General features: G+C 44.0%; 1 pseudogene; it reads right to left on the reverse strand.

Moving 5' to 3' along the window:
- Positions 1-6,307: 6,307 nt before the first annotated feature.
- LOC131538460 (uncharacterized) lies at positions 6,308-8,080 on the reverse strand (annotated as a pseudogene).
- Between the last annotated feature and the right edge of the window lie 6,790 nt (positions 8,081-14,870).

Genomic DNA, 14,870 nt, shown 5'->3' on the forward strand with positions numbered 1-14,870 from the left:
ACCATTTCCCAGGACCTGAAGTGGGAGTCTGTCCTATGTTCATCTATAACTGTTTGGTTTGGCTCAGCTACCAAAACAGACATCAGAAGACTACAACTGACAGTCAGGACCGCTGAGAGGATTATCGGTGCCCCTCTACCCAACCTCTAAGATCTTTATATCTCCAGAGTGAGGAAAAGGGCTAAGAAAGTCACTCTGGACCCCTCACACCCAGCTCACTCTCTCTTTGAACTGTTGCCCTCTGACCGGCACTACAGATCACTGAGCACCAGAACAGCCAGACACAAGAACAGTTTTTTTCCCCCAGGCCATATGCCACCTGAACAACACATAACACACCCCAGTACTCTACATCTGTAAATAACTCATCAAACCTTCATCCGTACATAGGACATATGCACATTCACAGTTCTATCTATGGACATTTTTCTTTTCTGTATATTTTTATTACTGTTGTTATTTATAATTTATTGTCTATTCTCTTCATTATTAGTGTTTTTATTACCTTAATTTTATGTTGTCTGCACTATGTTTGTACTTCTGTACTGGAAGCTCCTAACACCAAGACAAATTCCTTTTGTGTGTAAACACACTTGGCAATGAAGCTCTTTCTGATTCTGATTCTGAACAAAGTATTGAGTAAAGGGTCTAAATACTTAATGTAAATGGGGTACTACAGTTTTTTCATTTTAACAAATTTACAGACATTTCTAAAATTCTGTTTTCACTTCGTCATCATGGGGTGTAGAAAATGAATTAAATGATTGTAGTTTTAGGCTGCAACATAATACAACTGAGAAAAGTGAAGGGGGTTTGGATACTTTCTGAATGCACTGTATGTGTATAATCATCTAGCTTCTGGCATCAATTCAGCTCCTTCCATTTTTAAATGGATTATGGAGAATTTGATGAAAGACCTGAAAGTGATTGTTTACTTGGTTGAATGTTTCCAAAACTGGCATTTAAGCATTCAAAAATTACAGTCTCTCACTTCCGCCAATATGGATCAAGAATTTTGATGACATCGTTTCCTCAGTTTCCTGATCTGCCTCCATGTTCTCCATATGATCATTTCACGAGTTCACACTTACATATATTAGCACGAGTAACGTAATGCGTATTTGGCGAGTATGGTAATACGTTGTTGGCGTGCTGTCCTGGGGAAGGGCTCCGAGCTTGGGAATTGCCCGAACCCAGAGTATCCCCCAAAAGAAATGAGTGTTGGACAGCCGCCAGACTAAGATCCCCCCCAAATACGCAATAGAGATCTGGCGGTAGCTGGTTCGAGGAGTAGCCTGGGTGGCAGGCCGGGGGAGCCTACGAGCTCTGAGGGAGCGGTTTGGCATGCATGGGTAGGCCCCACCGGCCGCTGGTGTGAGTTTTGGGGCGACCGGTCAGGGAGGGCTCGAACCGAAGCTCAACGGTGTGCTCATCATGCTGGGACGGGTGAGCCCTGTCCGCCGTTAGAGGAGCAGCATCGTTAAGGCCCTGGCCAGGAGGACCCGAGTTGCCTGCAGTGGGATAGATCACGGAGTCGGCATACGAGCCCTACTGGCCGTCAGCCCCTGCTGATCAGAGGACAGAGGACGGAGACTTGCCAAGAGAACCCATGAAGCCTCCGACTGGAGCACCTCCATCACCGGACGAGTGGGTCCTCTTGGCTTGGCAGATAAAAAGAGTTTTGGACGTCCGACAAGGAGGCTCTCGCGACATCCGACGGGAGATCAAGACACACGGCATCGAATGGATGAGCCTCACTTGCGGGCGGCAAGTACAGGAGCCCACCGGGAGACCAGCGTCGACGTCTGACATGAGATCAAGACTACGATGTCAGACGGATAGCCTCACCGACGGGTAGGGAGAAGAGAAAACCCGGAGACTGGGAGGGCTCTCGCAGCATCCGATGGAGATTGAAACTCAGGAGAGATCGGACGGGTAGGCCTCGCCAGGCGGGGGGAAAAGGTGTGAGGATAGGAGAGACAGGTGGACGGTGTTCGGCAGGCGGACGGGACCTATGGCGACTGAAGGCTAGGCCTTGTCGCCCGTCGAACAGAAAAATAGGTGGGTGGCCAAGACCGACACCGATGCTCTACGGGAGGCCGATACTCACTGAGTCAAACGGGTCAGTCTCACCGACCGTAGGATGAAACGGTAAGTCGTCTGGCTGGGAGGCTTTTGCCGACAATACCCACGATGTCGGACGAGTAAGCGTCGCCAGCGTGGGACTTGAAAAGGTAAGGTTATCTGGCCGGGAATGCGCTCGCCGGCGTTCGACGGGAGATCAAGACTCACAATGTCGAACAGGTAAAGATGGAAAGGTAAAGGTTGGTCGGGACGAGATCAATACTCTTAAGTCGGATGGTTAACCCTCTGAGGTCGACAAACGCGTATACGCGTTTTGAGGCAGATTTTCCTGATAAGGCCGAAATGAGCTTGAATTACTCTGCCATTTTTGATCGTACAGATAAAAGCAATACACCATTCGAATCTGTAAGGGGTCTACTTTTATTTGTATACACTCATAATAACAACTAAACTTTGTGCTTCTGAAGAATAAAGAAAACAAACAGGGTGTGCTCTCTGTCTTCTCCGTCTCCGCGAACTGTTTTTAGAAACGCGTCACTAAAATGAACTGTAACTCAGCAAATACTCAACACAGAGACATGGGAGTTATATCTATAGAAAGCTTGGAGTGTCTACTTTGAAATGAAGCAAGACGACAACAAACATTCTGTGATCAAGTAATCCGTATGAAACCAACACGATGTTCAATCTTTCCCGTCTGACTCATTATCGCTAATGTGACCCCGCCCCCACGCGGCTCGCGCTGTTCATATGTAAATAGCCACGTGGTAAGTGCGCGCGTGCAAACGCCCAACAACACAAACAAAGAGGAGGTCCTTCATCGCGGCTACTGTTCGTTTCTGGAAGACACGCTGAGTAAAGGCAGAATTTCCCTCGAAAGAAGAACACGATTTCACCCAGCAGAGGAGATGAGTAAGTAATGTTTCTTTTTTACATTAGTTAGCGTTTTATTGTGACATAAACCTGAACAGATTTACTAACAGTTAGCTGGGTTTTCCCCCAAACGACAACATGATGAATGCTACGTGTCTAAGAATGTTTAGACCATGTTTATTATTAATACTCTGTTCACAAATAGATTTTAATAGCGTGCTAAACAATAATAACTAGTTTCTCAGATATAAAATATCTTTTTTTTTTATAGTACAAAGTACATCCTTTTATTGTACAAAGCATGCTTGAGTCTGTGGCTACAGAATCATATCATAGGCTACTATAAAATCATACATACTAGACTGTATGACTACAAAATCATAGTTGGGTTTTTCCCAAACTATAATTCCTGACTACAATGTTTGAAATCGTGTAAAACATTTTGAATATGATAGGCAATTCATTGTATTTAAATTTCTTACAGCGCTATGTTTTCATGCTCTATATAAAACAATAAAAGTAATATGAGTGTACACTGTAACATGATGAATGCTACGAGTCTAAGTATGTTTAGTACATGTTTATTATTAATAGCCTACTCTGTTCAGAAATAGATTTTAATAACGTGCTAAACAATAATAATTAGTTTCTCAGATATAAGATTTCTTTCTCTTTTTTATGATAGTGATATATATGATATTTATACAGATGTTCCTGATATTAACATGCTCACAAATGTTTTTTTGTTTGTATTTTATTGAATCAGATACCAGCACCAGATGTATCCTGATGTCTCTTCAAACTGTTTTCCTCTGAGAGCGCTGCACCAACATCAGATGTTCAACTACACTGATATTCTATGTCAAAACAAGCTCCTTCTCTACTGATTATGTTTTTTTCTTCTTGAATCCATGGAAAGAAGTAGAAACACTTAAATAACACACGTAAATATCAGGTATGATTTCCTTGTTTCACTTGTTGAACAGAATCTGTTGCAGGAATGACTCAAAATCTGTTCACATCTCTGTGGTTAGATCAGTGTGCACAATAATGTGTCTTTGACCTTCATTATGTATGTTTTGATTATACTGTGTTGTAAATAAAATACAAATAATTAAAAAAAAAACTTTTTTTCAATCTCCTCACATTCTCTCTGACCTGCCTCAAAGTCACAGTCACACTGATGGGCCATTAGGGGCCCATAGGGGAGGGCCCTTTGTCTCTCAGGTGAAAATCACTTAATATTCATGGCCATTGCCACTCCCTCGCATATAGACCCTCGATCACAAAACATGTCTTGAAAATTTTAAATCAATATATTGTTTTCTGTGAATGAGTAAGCAGAATGATTTTCACATAATTTTGAAGTAAATATTCTAGGCTACAAGACTGATTACTCAAAAGTCTTGGTCAGGACTATTTAGTATGGGTTTTAAAGCCTTATTTCAGCTAAATTTTTTTCCCCAAAACTTACTAACCACGCATAATATTTTTTTTCTAAAAAATGCAAACATGTACATCCATCTTGGTCACATATTATTGTAGCACATTTTGTGCTGAATACAAAAAAAATTACATGTTGGTCAATAGTATGTTTTAAGTAGCTGAAATAAGCACAAATATCAGGGCATGTCAAAACATCTCAAGGGCCCCAAAATGACCTCAGACCCCAGAGGGTTAAGCCTCGCCGGTGGCGGACTGAAAACTAAGATTACTTGACCGACCGAGTATGTGGCGTTCGACGGGGTTTGATATTGTGGCGCGAGCGGACGGAAAAGGTAAGATTGTCTGGCTGGGAGGCTCTTGCCGACGTCCGACGGGAGATCAAGACTCCGTTGGACGGGTAAGCCTTGCCGAGCGTAGGACTTGAAAAGGTAAGGTTGTCTGGCCGGGAGTGCTCTCGCCGGCTTCCGTTAGAAGATCGGGGCTCACCGAGTCGGACAAATAAGACAGAAAGGTAAAGTTGTGTGGTCGGGAGGCTTCGCCGACATCCGTCTGGAGACGGACACTCGCAGCATGGATGGGTAAGTCTCACCGGCCGCAGGATGGAAAAAAAGTTACGTTTGTCTGGCTGGGAGGCTCTCACCGATGTCCGCCAGGAGCTCAATACTCACTGTGTCAGACGGGTAAGCCTTGCCCAGCGAGGAATTTGAAAAGGTAAGTTTGTCTGGCCGAGAATGCGCTCACCGGCGGCCGGCAGGAGATCAAGACTCACTGTGTCGAACAGGTAAAGACGGAAAAGGTCAAGTTGTGTGGTCGGGAGGCTCTCGCCGGCATCCGACCAGAGATGAAAACTCACGGTTTGGATGGGTAAGTCTCGCCGGCCACGGGATGGAAAGGTGAGTTTGTCTAGCTGGGAGGCTCTTGCTGACGCCCGACGGGAGCACAATACCCACTGTGTTGGACGGGTAAGCGTCGCCAGCGTGGGACTTGAAAAGGTAAGATTGTCTGGCCGTGAATGCGCTCACCGGCGTCCGGCGGGAGATCAGGGCTCACTGTGTCGGACAGGTAAAGACAGAAAGGTAAAGTTAGGTGGCCGGGAGGCACTCGCCGTCATCTTGACTCGAGATGGAAGCTCGCAGCCTGGTTGGGTGAGACTCTCCGGCCGCAGGGTGGAAAAGGTAAGTTGTCTAGCTGGGAGGCTCTGCCAGTGTTTGACAAGCTGTGGAGAGTCACGGTGTCAGAAAGGTGAGCCTCACCAAGCGTGGACTTGAAAAGGTAAGTTTTTTAAAAATGTCCGAGAGGCTCGTACCCTTTTTTTTTTTTTTACAACCTTTACCCAATTAAAATCTGGTGGGCTGATTTAATGTGGAACTGGTTCGTTCTGATATAGCTTTGGAAAGCTTCTGAAGACCATCTTCCTAGGGTTTGGATCTGTTGTTTGGTGAGGCCTTTTTGGGCTGCTGATGTTGCTGCCCCGATGCGAAAGGAATGGCTAGAGAAATTTTTTGCTGAAATGCCTGCTGATAACAGGACAGATTTAAGATGTTTTTGGAACCAGAAGCGACTGGCGGGTTTTCTGGCCTCGTCTAGGAATAGAGGTTCGAGAGGGGATTTGGCTTGGGAAATCCTGGAGCGGAGGTACTCGAGGACGGCTTGGTAAGGTTGGATAGGAGAAGAGAGATTAAAGATGTAAAACGAAATGACCTTTCTTAACTTGGTCTGTTTTACTTTGTTTGATCAGAAAAGAAATGGTTTCGCTATCAAGGATTGATAGGTCTGAGATGGTGGGGTTGATGGCCAGATCAAACTTAGAGGAGATGGTTATCTCTGAGCATCTCAAAAACCCGAAGAAGGCTAAAATGAACACGGCGTCGAGTGTCCGGGCGGTATTAAGGGGCTGGTAATTTGTGCGGAGGGAGTGGATACATTTGGTGAGGATGTCTAAGGTAATGGGTAGTCTCGAATCGGGACGAGTCGGCCGGGATCGTTTGATTCCTCTGATCAACATGGAGGTTTGAGAATTGCTAATTCCGGGTGAGGGAGCACCGTACATGAGTTTATGAAAAAATTGGATGCCGCTTATGTAATTTTTGATGGTACTGGCTTGGAGGCCTTTGATGCTGTTGAGATAAGAGATAAATGAGGTTATTGAGAGTAGAGAAAGGTCTGGGAATGGCATGTTGTAAGAGAGATGGAATGACTTAAAGCATCTCCATGCTGTCACGTATGATTGGAGTGTTCTGGGAGAGACAGCCTGGAGGATGGTGTCGAGTGAATCTTCGAGGAGAGGTTTTAATGGGTGATTTACGGGAATATCAATTCTGAATATGGAGGTACTGGGGTTGGGAATTGGTCCACCTCTGGAGCCAGCATCCTGAATTTCTGAAACAGAAAGCGAGAGAGAGAGTCAGCAATTTTATTTTCTGAACCTGCGACATGTTTGGCGATTATTATAAACTGGTCGCATGCCGAGATCCATATTAATCGTCTTAGGAAAGGCGTGAGGGCGGGAGAATGGGAACGGCCTTTATTGATGCACTGAACAAATGCTTCGTTGTCACAGTGCACCAAGATGCATTTTGAGGCCCATTCGTTTCCCCATAAGAAAGCTGCTATCACGAGGGGGTAAAGCTCGAAAAGAGCTGAGGACGGTAGCGAACTTTGCAGCTGGGAAGGCCATGGAGACGCGAACCAGCGACCTTGGTAAAATCCTCCGAAACCGATTGAGGGAGCCGCATCTGTAAAAAGTTTTATGTCGAAGGGAGACGAAACGAGGTTGTTATAGAAGAGGGAAAGGCCGTTCCATTGTTTGAGGAACATTATCCATAACCTAAGTTCGTTGCGGCATTCTTGGGATAAGGAAATGAGGTCCTCGAGCACATGCACTGAAGAAGCGAGTAAGAGGAGATGTGAGATGAAGGGACGGCCTTGGGGAATGATGCGCATAGCGAAATTTAAATGCCCGAGCAGCGACAGGAGTTCGCGTTCAGAACAGCAAGAGCTGTCGATGAGGGTAGAGGAGACGAGGATTATCCTGTCGATTTTCTCCTTGGGCAGAGAGACCTGGAATTTAACTGAGTCCAGGTTAATGCCGAGAAATTCGATGGATGTAGCTGGACCCAAGGTTTTTTCCTGGGCGATGGGAATCCCAAGCTCGGAAAAAACCTTTTGGGCTGTGAGGATGTGGGCGGCTGGGATAGCGTCTGGAGGCGAAATGATTAAAAAAATCGTCTAGGAGATGGATGAGATGGGGAATGGCGTAATTGTTTGACAGGATCCAGCAGACGGCTTCTGAAAGCATGTCGAAGATTTTTGGGCTACTTTTGCAACCGAAAGTCAGGCGGACGGCGAAATAGAATTTTTCCGACCATCGTATCCCGAATAAATGCCATGAATCCGGATGGATAGGCATCACTTTGAATGCAGAAGTGATGTCTAATTTGGCGAGCCAGGCTCCTCGGCCAGCGATTTTAATCAATTCGACTGCCTGGTCTATGTCATGGTACCTGAGCGAAAATTCTTTGAGGGGAATCAGGCTATTAATGCTTGGAATGGAGGAATTATGGGGAGATGACAGGTCGATGATTAATCGTTTTTTACCCGAAAATTTCCTTGTCGCTACGCCAATGGGGCTGATGCGAAAAATTTCGAAGGGGGGTTTAACGAAAGGACCGATCATGAAGCCTGATTTGACTTCTTTCCCGATAAGGTTGTCTACGATGTCAGGCTCGGCATGGGCGGATTGGAGATTGTTGCAAATAAAATTTTGGGAAAGCGCGCATACGACGCCGGGATTGAAACCGTGACTGAGGCCAGACAGGAGATATTTACAGAACTCTATCTGGATGGCTGGTGAGTTCGATGGCTAGACGAGAAATGTTCACGGGAGTCGATGAATAATTTTTTGATTTTTTATTCACAGCTTTAGATACCGGGCATACAACACGAGCGTGAGCTCCGCCGCAGAAACTACACATGTGGAGGAAACGACATCGGTGTCTGATGCATTTCCTATTATTGAAAGCGAAGCATGGCTGTCTGTTGTCCGCAGCATAAGAAGCTGTTGGTTCCTGGTCTGGGTATAAAGCCGTTGCTGGTCTTGGGACGTAGCTGGTGGATTTCACGGAGGTGGGTTCCGGGCATGGAGTAGCTGACGGATTGATCCGTGGGCAATTCGAGGTGGAGTGGGCGACCGACCTGCACACGGCGCACGAAATGTTCCTGCATCCTAGGAACACCCTGTTGTGGAGATCTAGGTCGAGAGCACCCCAGTAGGGGCATTGGTTCCACTGCGCGACTCGGACGGCGCATTTTGCAGAAAACAGTTTGTGATAAGTGAAAAAAATGCCCTCCTCCGTAGGACAACGCGATGATGGCCAGGTAGTCGTTGAGCTCGCGTCGCCTGTGAGGGAAGACTGAGCATATGATCTCCGTGAATCGACTGAAAGCGATGGAAAATTCGGGAAATGAGAGTATACGTGATGAGAGGGGATTGGGGTTTTTTAACGTGACTGAAAAGTCACGTAATCTATCTGTCGATTGGAATCGGAAGTAGGCAGGAGGGAAAGGAGTAAGGCGAGATCGACGTCTGCACCTGCTAAAATCTGCGCTCGAATATTGTGAGCTACTTGCGGGGGTTCCGTAGCGATGGCGTTTGCAGGGACAGGCATGGGTGTAGCGGTGAAGAGTGAGTAAGATGGTTTTGCTTGGAGGAGAGTATTGAAGGGGGCTGGAGGCGGAGCTGTGTTTGGCAGCTCGTGCGGCCAAGCGTTTGACTGGGCTGTAAACCCAGAGCTAGAGGGAGTGGGCTGTGGGACTGAGTGGGGAGGCCATAGCGGCCCGGCGCTTGCTTGGGCTGTAAACCCCGGGCCGAAGGGGGCGGGCTGCAGTGCAGGATGCGGCTGCCCGTGCGGCCAAGCGCTTGCTTGGACTGAGGGCTCTGCGCTGAGAGAGGTGGGCATCGGGGCCGAGACTGGTGGCGGAGGCGGCCAGACGCCCGCTTGAGTGGTGGGCCTCGGTATCGCTGAGGAGAGAGCCGCGACGGAAAGCTGAGCCGCCGCCGGAACCTCGCCGGGCCTTGCATCAACAGAATCCGGGGCACGGCCTTGGCTTGCTGATGGCCTAGTGCCGTTGTTTGATGTTCTTCGGGAGCTAATCTTGGAGCTGGAAGAAGGTGGAGGAGTCCGGCGAGGCGTGACCATAAGTTTACTGCGATGTTTAACAGCCTTTTGGGTTGGGGTGGTTTTAGGAGAGAGATTACTTGGTTTGAGGTTCTTGTATAAATCATATAATTCCGCTTTGGTGAACTTGCGTGGGGCCTGGATGTCGGAGTTGGTCAGTGCCTGCCTCAGACTTGCCACTGTCCATTTTTCTATAGGTGGAAATGCTGGCCTAGTAGACCGATAGGAAGACGCCGGGGAATCGGCTGGGGTTCTCGCCGGAGAAGGCGAGTGTGTGCCTGGGCGTTTTGGAAGGCGAGTGGCTGAACGAGTTGAAGGCCGCCCGCGAGAAGGAGCCTGGGGCTCGATTGCATTGCTTGGCAGGGAAGTAGTGGTCCTGGAGCCAGTTGGCTGTGGCGATGCGGCCGGGGGAGAGATGGAGTCATCTCCTGACGAGGAATATCCACTGTGAGACATTGTGAACACAACAGACGAGTGAACCAGATGCTGATTAGCCGTCAATGAAAGGAGGTAGGTCGGCTGTATTTATACCCTTGTTTTGATTAGCCTGATGGCGTACCACTTGTGTCTAATTAGGCTAAGTATCTGACGTGCTCCTCCCGAACTTTGTTAATAAAACATCATTTATTGAAGGACCCGCCAAGATGAAAAGGCATTATATCGACAATTTACTGTAAAATTTTGACCCCACTCTATACATCCCTCTCCCAAATAAAAGCTTTGTGGGAAGACGCCTTAGAAATGGTTATCCCTGATGAGGACTGGGAATCAGTCTTATATAGAATACACAAGTCCTCGGTCTGTGCAAGAGATGGCCTTCTGCAGTGCAAAATTGTACATTGCTTGGATAGTTTTAACTTTGTGCAGTGTCCACTTTGTCCACTTTCAACATATAGATCCTGCTTGTGATCTTTGTAAGTTTACCCCAACCTCTCATGCACATATGTTTTGGTCCTGTATAAAGCTTAGGAGCTTCTGGTCCACTGTTTTTGAAACTGTGTCTGCTTTTTTAGGTAAATCGATTTCCATTGATAGCCATTTTTGGAATTACTCCCGTATCATATAATCTTACAAAGATACAATCTGATTGTATAGCTTTTATCATGCTGTCAGCCAAGCGACTAATATTGCTGAAGTGGAAGGATCATTTACATTTACATTTATGCATTTAGCAGACGCTTTTATCCAAAGCGACTTACATTGCATTCAAGTTACAGTTTTTACATTTTATCAGCTCTTGCTTTCCCTGGGAATCGAACCCATGATCTTGGCGTTGCTAGCGCCATGCTCTACTATTTGAGCTACAGGAAAACAGGATCAGAGGTCTCCAGCTCAAAAACAATGGATCTGTGATGTCCTCTTTTTTTTTTAAGTTGGAGAAAATCTAATATTCTATAAGAGGCTCATCTAGCCAGTTTAATAAAGCTTGGGGCCCTTTCAAGCAATATGTCGGGGATCATGTTTCATTGTCGGACATAGACTGAATGTTAGTTCTAGCTTTTTGTTTTCCTTTATCAGTTAAACTCAGTTAAAACAGTGCATTTTCATATTTTTCCTAAGCCACACTTACAGTAGGTAGTCAACCAGAATGCCTATTACCGCCGCGGTAATGCCGCAGCGGCAAATACAAATTACTCAGATGTGAAAGTCGTTCGTGAAATCACCACCAGATGGCGCAAAGGGACGGTTGACACGCTGGGGTTTTTTTGTCCTTCACCCACCCACTCCCGCTATTCACTCTTTGTTCACCCGCTGTCCGCTTAATTAGAATAATTTCTTCCTGACCCGACCGTTCTCACTAAATTTAGATTTTGTTTCCAGAATCTCACATTTAAATTTCCGCTACTGAAAGAGAGATATAGGCTAACGAATAAAAGTGTAGCCTGCACAAAATTGTATTTGTTATTTTATTTGTCTTGTCATTCGTTTAATATTTACAACACAATAGGAAAAAGTGTCGCAAAGAGAGAAAAAAAGTTTGTACAAAAATAGCCTTTTATTAATCTTGTCAAAATACTAAATTCGTTTGACATTTTTCCGTTAACACGGTAGGAAAAGTGTCTCAGAGAAAAATAAATAAATAGGACATCTGTCATTTAAAATGATAGGTTAAGCAAAATATAAACAAAACCGACTTGATCGTCCTTCAAGGACAGATCCACACTTTGCTCCACAATTACTCCCCAGATCTCCTCACTGGACGCGCCTTTAGAGAGAAATGCATCTTCATGGATTACATAGGCTAATGAAAGACTTTATAATTTTCGATTTGAATTATTTCGTTGTAAAGTAGTATTTTATAGCATTCTATAAATATATTTATTATGTCAGCGAGGCAAGTATTTGCTGAGTTTCGGTTAAATTTTTATTAAGTGTTCCTGCTCAAGATCAAGAGCTTGTTTGTTTTCTTTATTTTAAAAAGCAACACTTTTTTTTTTTTTAATATTGTGAGTGCACACAAATAAAACTATTTGCGGCTTTTAATGATGTATACTCTTACCTTTATGAGGAAAAATTACAGCGCATTTTAATTTTCCATTCTTAAGAAAAACAAAACGCAAGTGAACTCGCTAGCGCCTCCATGTCCTTCAAAGCGCACTTCAGCTTCCACCTTTAGCACAAACAATTTTATATTTATCACACATTTATCTGACATTTTTAAATGTATATTGTGAAATGCATAACGTTTTTTATGTCCCATATCTTGTTTATTTGAGAAGGCTAAACTGATCAAACATATGCTCAACTCACTGTCTGGCGCTGGCCGCATGGTATTTAAAAAGATAATAAATACAACTTAAAATTAACAAACATAAAATGTTCCAATCATGTTTCTAAATTAACAAAACGAAATATAATCACTTTGCCATTAAAAACCAAAACTGAACTTTTTTTAATGGCTGCAACAGCAGCTGTGTAAAGGAGAAGAGAGAGAGAAAGTTTGTCTCGGGAGTCGGGTAGCAAGCGGCATTTTATAGACCTGCTCCAACACACCGGTCTGTAATTATCAAGCACTGAACACCTTGGATTCATCTTGGTTTCACGTGGGCTACAGAGTGGGCATGGGCTCAAAATAGGCATTATATCTGGGGCCCACATGGGTGAACCCATGAACAACTTTCTCACGAGATCCCATCCCCCACGACATCAAACTACCGCGAGATGCAGCCCTGCCTCAAGCTGCAAGCAGGGTGGATCCCGCGAGAATTCATTCAGCATTTCCCATCCCCCACGCGGCACGCACTGCGTCGCGCCGACGCCATTACTGCTCACTGACTTGTCTCGTTTCATATAATCTGTTCGTAAACAATGACGTGTGCAAACAGAGAGAGTTCAGTGCACTGGCGTCCAGGTGCGGGTTAACAAATTAAACATTGATTTAATGTTATACACAGTAATTGTTATGGTTACATATACATAAACTTAATTTTTTGAGGTGGATTACGCCTTTATTATTATGAAGTGAAATTAATGACTAACCATTCTCTTGCTTTGCGGACACAAAACCAAAGTTAATTCGTCCAGTTGTGGTCAGCAGGATCACTGGCACGGAAAAACTTGAAATAAGATCTTTATCAGAAATGTGTGTGTATTCTGCAGCTGAAAACACACTGCTTAATGTTACACATTATAATTATTTTTATTTTAGATAGAACATGTCTATATTATGTTAAGCAAAAAAATAAAAAATAGCCTCCAGCAGTGTGACTGAATTTTCATTTGTGTAATTCCAGTTGAAGGTTGGGGTTTGGGAGAGTTGAGCTCCGAAGTAGGGGCTGCAAAGTAGATCTTATCTGCATTAACGCAGTAACTGCGGACCAGATTTCTTGCGCGCTGGAACAACGCCGGTAGCGGTCGACTCGGTAACATGTGTTTTGTTTGCGGGTCTGTGCGCAGTGATGCTCAGAGCAGGCTACCGATGGTGATGTACGGCCCTCAGACAGAACAGGAAGGTCGATCAGTGACAGCAGAATAAGGATGGAGCAAAGCGTGGATGATGCGCTGTCCTTGAAGGACGGACTCGGTTTTGTTTATATTTTGCTTAACCTATAATTTTAAATGACAGATGTCCTATTTATTTATTTTTCTCTGCGACACTTTTTCCTACTGTATTAACAGAAAAATGTCAAACGAATTTATAGTATTTTGACAAGACGAATAAAAATAGCTAACAGGCTTTTTGTACAACTTACTTTTTCTCTCTCTGCGACACTTTTTCCTATTGTGTTGTAAATGTTTTGTTAAAACGAAAATTCGTTGTTAAAAATGAATTGTATCCTGACGAATAAAAATAAATACAATTTTATTAGTTTTTATATTACAAATACTATTTCGTTATATAATGTATTTGTTGAATAATGAAAGAACTTGTGAGTTTAAAATTACAGGCGTTTTATTAATTTGTCCGGTATAGGCTATTTTGTTTAATTGTTTTGGCTAAATCCTGGCCAGGTTTTATTTATTCGTTTCTTGTTTAATAATGGGAATTAAATAATACAATGTGCTCACATTTTCACTAAAATTAAGGAAGGAATTAATAAAAATAAAAAAATTCTACGATTTCCTAATTCGGGCATGTCATGTGCAGGAGTTGTCTAATGTAGCTAGTTCCTGTTAAATAAGGACAGATAACAAAGTAGGTCCGTGACATGTAGAAACTGTAACGTTTATTGTACGAATTAAATGTAGATTTTAAACATTTGTATTTGTGAGAAGTAATGTGACACTGACATTTACTATGCTGCTTGAGTTCGTTCTGAATAACAAAGTACTAACTTTGCTTCTGTGAATATGAATTATTTTAACTAGTTTATCTTAGATTATAGACCAACTGCAACCAATTTCGGCAGAGTGCTATGCAAAACGCGAGGGAATGTGCTCCAACGCGTTCAAAGTCTGTGGTTAAAGCGCCACTTAGCGGTAAAAGGCAGCAAATACACTTTTTAAATGTTACCGCCGCGGGAACGGCGGCGGTAGAAGTATTATTCTGGATGAGTAACATCTGTATTTACCCTTTTTTTTTCTTTTTTTTTTTTTTAAATCATCATCATTGTTATTATTATGTTATTATATGATCTTGTCTTTTGTTCTGCTTTGTTTTCTTCTTCTTTGTAACTTTGTCCAAAAACTCATAAAGTTTAATAAAAAATTCTGACATCACCGCGCACTTCAGCATCTCATCAAATCTTCTGTCCAATCAAATGCTCTCTAGAATCTGAAGTCCCGCCCCCTCCTACACTATAAACAGATGCTGAAGCTGTGGCTGAAATCCGTCATTTGTTCACACAT

The sequence above is a fragment of the Onychostoma macrolepis genome, chromosome 04 (assembly GCF_012432095.1).
Source record: "Onychostoma macrolepis isolate SWU-2019 chromosome 04, ASM1243209v1, whole genome shotgun sequence".
Lineage (NCBI taxonomy): Eukaryota > Metazoa > Chordata > Actinopteri > Cypriniformes > Cyprinidae > Onychostoma > Onychostoma macrolepis.